We start from the raw sequence: 11297 nt of genomic DNA on the forward strand, positions 1-11297 counted from the left end.
GAGAGTGAAAAATATCCTCATACTTAGATATTTATACTTAATATTCGTGCTAACTGACATATAATTATTTATTGTCTATTTGACAATGTTAGATCATATTTGGTTTGATATAATAACTATGTGATTACAATTCTACTCAATGGGTCCAATACAAACAGCTATTTAATTGAATGGAATAAGATTCAATAGGTTCAATACAAACAGCTATTTGATTGAGTGGAATAAGGGCTAGTTCTGTATTATTTTTTAAAAGTACTTCGAATTCCAAAATCACTTCTGGAAGAAAAGCTGTGCAGGACAAGTTGTTTTTGGCTGAATTTTTTAACTTTTCAAATCCTGAAAAAAAAAAGCTAAAATTTTTAACTTTTCCTCTTCTAAAAATATTTTTAGTACTTAATTACTTTTTCACCCTCTAATAATATAGTACTTTCTCTTTTTTTTATTAGTACTTAATTATAAATATGTTAAAATTATTAATTAAAAATAAAAAAATATTTTTAAAATATTAATTACAAATATTTAATAGTTATGTTTAAATATGTAAAATATAGTTTATATATTCTAATTAAATTTTATAAATAATTAATATTTATTACTTAAAAATATTTAAAATTTATATGTTATATATCAAAATATTAACAAGAAATTATAATAATTTTTTTATATTTTTACTAAAATATAATAATATTAATTAATTTAAATATTATTTAAATTCATATTTGTTACTTAATAATAACGTAAACATTTTATTTCTCAAAAATTATTTTTGACAATGATGCTAAACACCATAACACTTTTCAAAAGCATTACTAAACTAACCCTAAAAATATTACAATTATAATAAAAAATACTAAATACCATCATACTTTTCAAAAACAATTTTCGAAAATATTACCAAATTAGCCTAATAGTATTACCGTTATATTCCATTACAGCCTAATGCAGGGAATAATGAGCATTTCTATTCCCTCTCCTCTCCGCCGAATGCTCATTCGTTGTCTAAGAAAATCAATTTTACCCCCTCAATTTCTCACCTAAAAAATGCTCAGACTCAGCCTGACCGACAGCCACTCCCTTCCTTCCTTCAACTCCGGTAGAGGGAAAAACAGGCAGGTAGCCAAGCAAGCATATGAATGTTTGAGCGATGTTGCGTCTTCCTTCCCACAATCAACGCTTCCATCTCCTCCTTCGCAATCTCTCCTCTTTTGCCTCCAAAACTACCATTTTCATGACCTCCAAACAATTCCTCCCTTCTCCTCTGCTGCCTCAAACCCTTTCTCCTAAACACTTCTCCAACCCCTCTAAACGCCTCCTTCCCTCTCTTTCTTCCAAACCCATCCCCAAAAACCATTCTTTCTCGCTCAGGACTAATGAGTTTTCTTCTCGTCCTTCTCCCAGTGTTTCTTATTTTCTGCAAATACAGGAAAAAGGTTGTTGCTTGATTGTTTATTCAGTTCTTTTTCTATTTATGCTAATTTTGTTATATAAGCAGTTGTTTCCTATTTTCTGGTATTATCTGATTGACTCTGTCATTGATTTTATTATTTGGTTGGTTGTCTTATTTTATAATGTTTGATTTTGGAATTTTAATCAACTTTCGTATTTGTGATTTCAAATAGTCAAAGGATCCTCCTATTGGCTTCTTTGTCACCACACCAGTTTTTAAGTCCAAGTATCACTATAATTTCCCAATTGTTAGTTCCTAAACCATGGAAGACACACTGGTTATTGTGTTGATGTGGTTCGTCTTATACGATAGCTCGCGATTTGTAACAGAGTTTTACAAGAGGTAGATCCTTACTTTGTCCTTTGATTCCATTTCATTGAAATAATTTTGATTGGATAGACACAAACTTTCTTGTTTAGGACTTGGTTTATCATCATAATATAATTAAATATTGATACTTTTATGCCTTTGGCTGTCACTGAAATGTGGATTTAAGTTCTTTCTAAGTTTGGGAATTTGGTTCTTGTTTGGATTGTCCTGGCAAATATGACTAAATTTCATTTTGTTTTAGTCTTGCTATTCTAGAAATCATTTAATAACAAAAGATGGAAATGGGGGATAAAAAAAGAGTGGTTTTATAAACTTGTTTCATATTGTTGAAGCTGATTGACATGACCTGAAAAATTAGAATTTTAAAAATCAAAATTGTTGATGAATAATGAGATGTCACCAAATTTTCTGTTCTTGACTCCCTCTCTAAAAGATTTCTTATGTTGCATCCTTGCTGATTACCTTAAATAATTGCAAATGATGTTTTGAAACATACTTTAGGTTGCATACTGCATCTTGCAAATTTGATGGTTGCCTTTTTAAGTTAATGATGCTGTGGAAGGTCGGAATTGTGTTTCCAATGTTGTTAATATGGGCTTGCCAAAACTAAACTGTTCTTTTTATTTGGTCCTTGTTGAAAATAAATAAATGGCACTTATGCATTTCCCTGATAGCTAGTGCAGCAGTTAATTTTGATGGTAGTTTGGCTTCAACAACCAATGTTTCTGTTATGATTAAGCTGGTAAAAGACCTGTTAAAACTGTGTATCACAACTCTTGCTATTGTCTTTTTTTCTTTTTTTTTGAAAAACTATGGTTTGGGAAGATGAAGAGAAGAGTTGATATGATGCACCTAAGCCATAAACCCTCTACCCTATATAATCTCAAATAGAATTTGAAGAAGAAATAGGAAACATTGCTTTTGCCCCGTCATCGTTCACTTGCCAAGTGTGATATTTTACAGTACAGCCTAAACGTAAATTTGTGCAAATTGGCCAACTAGTTCTGTGTTTGTTTATGTCAAGCCATCCCTCTATTGGAAGGTAGCGTGCTAGGCCTCTGAATCTTCATTCTATCCATTAATTATCAGAAAAGTTGAATGTTTCTCAACATTGTTTAGATTCATAAATGAAACGGAAAATTTTGATGTGTTGCTTGAATTCAAAATGCTAATGTTCAGTTGCATTGTAAGATAAACTTCCTGGTTTACTTGTCAGCATTCTTTCTTCTGGTTTAAGTTCCAATTTAGCGAATTGTGATTCTTTGACTGGCTTATCCATGTACAATTAATTGCTACAATTCATGGATGCGAATTTGATGTTTTTTTGGATGAGATGGATCTCTCAGCTACACAACTGCAACCATCTAGAAACCAAGATAATTCTACATTTTCAAAGAAGAAAAAAAAAAGATTTTTGATGCAAGTGAACATATTTCTTTTACTTCATTTACTGATGCTGTTACGTTATTGGCAAAAAACATACGGACCGTTGGTTGGTATAATAACATGATAGAATGTCATTACAATGTTGTAATTTTTTTATGTTGTAAAATGTAATATAGATTATGATATTTAAGTTAATGACATCATGTAACTTTTTGTTAATATATGAACATTATGTTTGGATTATGTTTGGATGTAAAATATAATTCTCAAACTATTTATTATTTCTAATATTTTGCTTTTTATCTTGGAAGATAATTAAACTATTTGTTTCACTAATGCTATTTTAGCACATTAAATATGTATTGCAATTTAAAAATAATAAAGTAAATCATATATTATTTTTATAATATTATATATTATGATTTTTTAAATTTATATTTTAATAATAATTATATTAAGAATGTTATTAAATTATATATGATTTTATTAAATTGTATTTAATAATAGATATGTTAAAATATGATTAAATTCTTTTTTCTAATTTTTATTAAAATATATTTAATAATAATCTTACTAAAATTTAATAACAATAACCATTCACCTAAAAAAATTTTACTAAGGGTATTTTGGTCGTTTAATCATTTTTCTTATGCTATTACAACATCTATTCCATTCAACTAAATATAAGAATGTTATTAAAACTCTAATCTATTGCAAATTTATTCAATTACAACATTATTCCATTACAGTGAACCAAATGTACCCTTAATGTGTTTGTATGTTTGGTCAACTTAACGAACTGTTTGTTGGCCCAACTCAATTGCTCTAGATCCTTCTTGCAAGGTTGTTGAGTTTTAACAAACTGTTCATGTCAAGTGATGTGATTCTTTAATCATCAAATAGTCAAGTGATTTAACTTTGTGGTAATTATTTACAAGCTCATACCAAATAGATAATAGTATGCATTACCTGATATTTAGAATGACCTTTTTACAAGCATAGAAACACGAGTAAAGCAAATAGCAAAGAAAATATTAAACGTTTTTATTAAATGATTTAAATTTCACTTTTAGCTTTTTGTAAAATTTTAATAATTTTATTTTATTTATTTATTTTAGTTCATTTTTTAAAAGAAGATATTGCATTTTAACTCCCCATAAAAGTTAATAAATCTGATTAACATAAAAAAAATTAAAATTTATCTTACCTCCAATAAAAATATTTGACTTTACCCTTTCACATTAGTTTTTTCTGTTGGTAGTTGGAAAAAAAATTAATTAAAAAAATTAAGAGAAAAATTGAAGTACTAAAGAAAGCCACATGACGAGACATTTTTTTGTGCTTTTTGTTATAACGAATGCCTTTAATATTAAATTGTGACATTCAACAATTGCCGCAAGTGTTTGGTGTTTATTTGAAGTGATTTCAACTTTCTTGTCAATTATTATAGGGGCTAAGGGAGGGGATAGGCACACTCTGACCCTCTCCAAAATTGAAAATTATTACTTCAATCTTCTAAATATTATAAAATTTTAAGTTAATATATGGTATAAAATATATAAATTAACCTCGACCCCTAAAAAAATTATGACTTTACTCATGGTTTCGTATCAAAAATATCTTTAAAAAAATTGAATCTTACAGAAAAAAAAAGTTTAATAAGTTGATATATTCATATCATATTCATATTAAATTTATTCATTACATTACTATTTAAATTAATTATTTTTTCCAGTCCAAAACATCGACTATTTTGGTTTCAAATTTAGTACATTTTCATAGTACAATATTTTTTTTTGAATAATCTTATTATAGGTTTTAGTCATATATGCTCTTTTTAACATAATGCTTAGAACTACCTATAACCCCTCCCAACTCATAAATAGAAGGATAATGCGCTTCAACATATTCTAACCCACGTCTTTTTACATTGACAATAATGCCCAAATCAATTGAGCTAAGGCTCAATCGACTTCATAGTACAATGTTTACTTGTCAATTTTTTTTTTCCAATTAAAACAAGCTTTTCAAAACTAGATTGGTGGTTGAATTCTTCAGGCCATCAATTCATTGAATCAATCAGTTCGGTTCAAATGATTTAATTAAATAAATTATTAAAAATAAGTAGTTTAACTCAAATAAACATGTTTGTATTATTCCCCACTCAACCAATCTAAAATCTTTTTTCAAATTGATACCCAAAATTTTTTTAATTTTACCGCAATTAAGATAACATCAGCTTAAAATGCTGAAAAAGGGGAAAAAAGTCATAAAAGTACACCCATGCTTACAAGTTTTTGCCCCATATTTTGTCACCAAAATGTTTGCCTTTCTTGCCCACTAGACAATTCATTTGCACCAAATATAAATAAATATTAGTTAGCAATGAAAGGCATCCACCTCCATTGCTTAAATCAGGTTTTCCTACCTCCGCATGTACGAAATGAGTGTTCAATTTCTACTATTAATGTTTGTATTTTGTAAAATTTATAAATTTAATTTTTATACTTTTATTTTATCAATTTTAATTTTATTCTTTTTGAATTTGTCACTTTTGGTCATTGTATTTTTTAAATTTTAATCTTGACTCAAATAGTAGTAGTTAAATTTGTTTGGTTATGTTCAATTACAAGTCTTGCAATACACATACAATTATAGGTTTAGTTAATTTTCTCCAATTAGATCATTCTAAGTCCCTATACTTTTCAAATTTTGAGGTTTCAGTATTGAAGCAAGTGAAGTGACAGTTGTTAATCCATTAACTGAATTTTTAGTGAGTAATATCTGGAAATAATAAGTTGACATGACATTACACATATATGTTTGGTGCATCAAACTTTAGAAATAACATAACTTTACTTAATGAATTTAATAGTTATTGTTTAGTGATGACTAAAATTTTAAATTTTGAAAAGTACATAAACTAAAAATTACCAAATAAAACTATAGGGATTAAATCTACGACTTTTGCAAAAGCATTGGGACTAATGACGAAATTTAATCTAGAATAAGAGTAAAGAATGATCCTAACACATAATTTCGACACTTTCAACCGTGAGAACGACTTTGATGTGGTAAGTCTTTATGCAAATCTTTGCTATCGTGGCAATAGAAATACCTCAGAAACTAAAACAGCAAGTTGTGTATTTAGATCAAAGTATTAATCAAAGTAAAGTAATTAAATTAATTGATGATATTATAAAAGATTAGGTATAAAATAATATCAAAAGTTAAAAGTTTAAATATTAAATTTCAGTTTTGAGAATAATAGAACGACTTAAATTAGAATTTCAGTATTCTTATTTATCAAAAGGTTGTGTATTTAAACTTGGGTCAAATAAATGTGCATTCCTTTCTATTTTTATAATATAGTTTTACCGAAATGATAATAACAATATTTGAGCTATGAAAAGTTTCCACCTTAACTACAAAATTTGTAAATTCAGTGTGTTGGTCTAATGGTCAAGGTGTTTATCACCACAAGTGTGGCCTAAGTTCGAGTCACGCTAGTTGCCTTATTGTTAAGGCTTTGCCCTCCTTTTATAATTCACAAAAAAAAACTACAAAATTTGCATCTATATTAAAATTTATAAATTCAAGTTATATGGTCGATCAATTTCCAATTATCTAGTTGATTAATTTAAAATCTCTATTTTAATTTAACACATTTCAAAGTTTTATTCTTATAGTACCTTTAGTAAATTAAATTGATAATTTTCATTGTTAAATTAATGATGTTGTTAAAGAAATGACAGGATTCATTCACTATCATACAAAATTTAGTCAACCATATTAGACCAATAATAAATTTAAGTATCAATGAAATAGATTATTTAAAAAAAATCACGTAAAACGATTAATAACACAATCAACCATCTCTAAAACAATTAAATTTTATAGCAACATTTCATTATAACATCCAAGTTTATTGTAGAATTGATCTTTTATTCTTATTTTTACTATTTATAATAAGTTTTCATCTATAATATAAACAATCATAAGTATGAATTACACTTTTTATTAAATTAATTTTCTATAATAGTCTATTATCTCAATTTTAGTAAAATAAATTCTACAAGTGAAATAAACATAATAGATTATAGTTAAAAATATTATTGTAGTAGAATGTTTAAATTTTATATAAAAAAACATATTAAAATAACTTTATTAGATGGAAATAATCATTGATAAATATAATTACATTTGTAAATTTAATTAAAGATATGATCTAAATATTATTAATTAATGTTTTTAAAATATTATAAAACTTCAAATATTGTTACAGGTGTCTTAGATGCTATTATAGACAACCTCCCTATAATATCCAAAAATTTGACAAATAAATGAGATTTTTATAAAGAATGTTAAGTTTATATACAAATATAGTGCAGTGTAATTTTGAATAACACTTATCAATTTAAATATACTAATAATAGTATAAAAATAAAATATTTAAATTAACCTTCTTGAAAATCATAATATATCCAAATTTAGACTAGAATAAATTTCAACAGCTTGCACACAGTAAAATTTAAACATTAAATAATTTGAGTGAAAATCCAAACATAACATTTATTATATATGACTAGAAATACTATAACACGCGTATGTATGTGGAAATCATGGGCTGAGAACACAGATGTGTTGTAACGCCCCTAACCCGTAACCGTCGCCAGGATAGGTTAAGAGGCATTACCGGACTCGTAACTCAGTTCAGAGCAAACATATATCTAATATCATCTCATTTCATTAATTATAAATCATTCATAATCAATATGAACTTAAATCGAGCATACAAAGTCTAAATCATACATTCAGGACTAAATCGATAACGTATGAAAGTTTCAGAGCTTAAAAAGATTTCAACTTTTCAAAGGTCACATGCCCGTGTGAACAGGCCGTGTGCCTTACATGGCATTAGGGACTCCCGTGTGTCTAAGCCGTGGCAAAACAGGGCATACATATTGACTTGTCCACGCGGCTACAAGACACACCCATGTGCCTTGCCATGTGAAAATTAAGGAGGCTACTGACTTGGCCACACGGCCAACCGCACGCCCGTGTGTCAACCTGTGTGCCACACACGACCAATAGACACGCCGTGTGTTTAGGTCGTGTCAAAACTGGAGGGTATACTAACTTTAATTCGTAGGGTACCTCAGGGGACACATGACCGTGTAACATAACCGTGTGTCGCACATGGCTGAGACACAAGCCCGTGTCTCTGCCCTTGTGGACAAAAATAGGCCGTTTGGATAGCCAACTTGCCATCCCAATTGGGTCAAACCTACAAGCACCAAACTAAACATATTTGTACACCAATTTCAGCCAATCTCAATACCCAGACCTACATTATCCATGACTTTACAAAATCAACAAATTTCAATATCAATTCATCAATCAATTCATACCAAAACTTAGACTAACATCATACCTAAACATCTGCTCAATACATCATTCAATCTCATGTTCAAAACTTACCAAAAAAATTTGTCAACATTGACCATTTCTTTTGGTCATTCAAAACATACCATATAATTCATAATACCACACATATCATATAACATTTCTAACCACAAATTCAAACATAAGTTAGCCATATCACATGGCCTAATATATACATTACAAAACATAACCAAACTATTTCTAGCCTATACATGTCATACTTTACTACATACATTTTTTAAAGTACCAAAATAAGGTTCAATAGTGTGGTGATGACCCTCGACGATCATCGAGCTCACAGTAGCTTCGATATCTATAAAACAATGTAAACACACGTAAAGTAAGCTTTCAAAAGCTTAGTAAGCCATATACAAATAAACATATCATTTAAAGCATATAAACATCATCAAATCATTTATACTTTGTAGCCAAATGCCAACACAAATCTCATATTCATATACTTAAATCATAGTTCATCATTTGTACATATACTTACCTTTTTCTTTCAAATATAGTACACAATTCAAACGTATCTGAATCAGATAAAATTTCATAAAGTCATTCATTTTCTCAGAATGCCCGTTTGAACCATTTGGAAACGTAAGGATACGTGGATAGATCGAAAAACATATACAATGCCAACGTCCTAGACGTGGTCTTACATGTAATCAAATATCGATGCCACTATCCCAGACAGGGTCTTACACGAAATCAGATACGATTCCAATGTCCCAGACATGGTCTTACACGCAAAACAGAAATTGATGCCAACGTCTCAGACGTGGTCTTACACGCAGAACAGATATCAAAATTCCTATGTCATGACATATGTATCCTAACTATTCCTAAGGTTCGTATGGGACTTTTCGGACGTCAGAACTTTGTCGATACTTTCTCGAATAGCACATAACTAGCTCGAACATTCATTATCACAATTCAATATTATATGAATCATAAGAATTCAATTTAAACACATTTATTTGTATATCGACTTAACTCATACGGATTTGGATGAATAAAATAAGTTACTCGACAACTTTCGACTTTTCCCGATCTAACTCCGTTTTCTTTAATTCTTGATCTATATAAATTCAAAATTAACTTATTCAATCACAAATTCATTCAAAACAATCCATAGACACATATTTAGGGTAATTTGCAAACTAGCCCTCATATTTTCATATTTTGACACTTTAGTCCCTAATTCACAAAATCACAAAATACACATAATTTGCATATACTCATGCTTGGCCGAATATTCATAGCTATTATTCAACTCCATACATTTTAGTCCCTAAATTTACAAATTTCACAATTTAGCCCATTTTACTCAAAATCATAAAAAATCCAAGGACAGAACATACAAACCCAACATCAAACTCTCATATTTCATCATATAACAACAAAAAGCTCATGAATTCATCCATGGCACATTTCAAAATCATCATAAAAATCAGAAATTGAGGCATGGGCTCGATAGTATACGAAGCAACGATTACAAAAACGTAGAAATTATCAAAAGCCAAAACAGAAACATACCTAAATCAAAGCTTGCAAGTGCCGAACCCTAGCTATTCTTTTTTCTTTTCTTTTTATTGTATTTTCGGCCAAGGATGATAGAAATAATATGATTTTTAACTTTGGTTTTAACTAATATAACATTAATATGCTTTTTACCAATTTAACCTTATTATAATTCATTAAAATTCCACCAACTAATGTCCTTTTATGTCATTTAATTCATTCAATGGTCAAATAACCTCATAAGGACCTCACAATCATAAAACCAAATCAAATAAGCACTTTTAACAAATAGCATGCAACTTTTATATTTTACGCGATTAGGTCCTTTTTCAAAATTAAGCATACAAACATTCAAATTTTCATACGAGACTTTTACACATGCTCATTCACATATCATAAACACGGAAAATAATATTTAAATATTTTTCTGACTCGGATATGTGGTCCCGAAACCACTATTCCGATTAGGGTTTAAACTGGACTGTTACATGTGTGATTAAAAATAACGTACAATAAAAATATATAAAATACATCAAAATGAAACTTTCTTTATCTGGTAAATTTGAGATTTTATCAATCTAATTAGCGTAAGTTCAAATCTCATCATAGGCATATTTTAATTTTTATTGGTTTTTGTTAATATAAAAAGACTAAAGTATTTTCAAATAATATAATTTAATTTAATTACAAAAAAATATTTTTATAATTTCCCTAATTTGTGACACTAACTTAGTTGGGGTTTAAATAGAAGTATATATAAAACTCCAACTTCAACTAAAATATGGTAAACTACATTTGATATCACTAAACTATTAGTAAGTTTACGTTTTTGTCACTAAACTTCAAAAAACTACAAAATGGTCATTAAACTATTCGAAAGTTTTCATTTAAGTCACTAAGCTGTTAAAAGCACTGTTGAAAGGCCTTTTTTGTTCGCACACCTGCACCGAAAGCTTTCCTTCCCTTTCTCTTCTACAGTTTTTTTTATTCATGAAACAACTTTAAATGTTAGGAATTTACGAATTAAAATCCAAATAGCTTTCCTTATCCTTCTCTTCTACAGTTTAGTTTTTTTTATTCATGAAACAACTTTAAATGTTATTAATTTACGAATCAAAATTCAAATAGTTTTTTCTTCTATCTCTGACACTAACCGTCAAATTGA

The sequence above is a fragment of the Gossypium hirsutum genome, chromosome A12 (genome assembly GCF_007990345.1).
Source record: "Gossypium hirsutum isolate 1008001.06 chromosome A12, Gossypium_hirsutum_v2.1, whole genome shotgun sequence".
NCBI classification, from domain to species: Eukaryota; Viridiplantae; Streptophyta; class Magnoliopsida; order Malvales; family Malvaceae; genus Gossypium; species Gossypium hirsutum.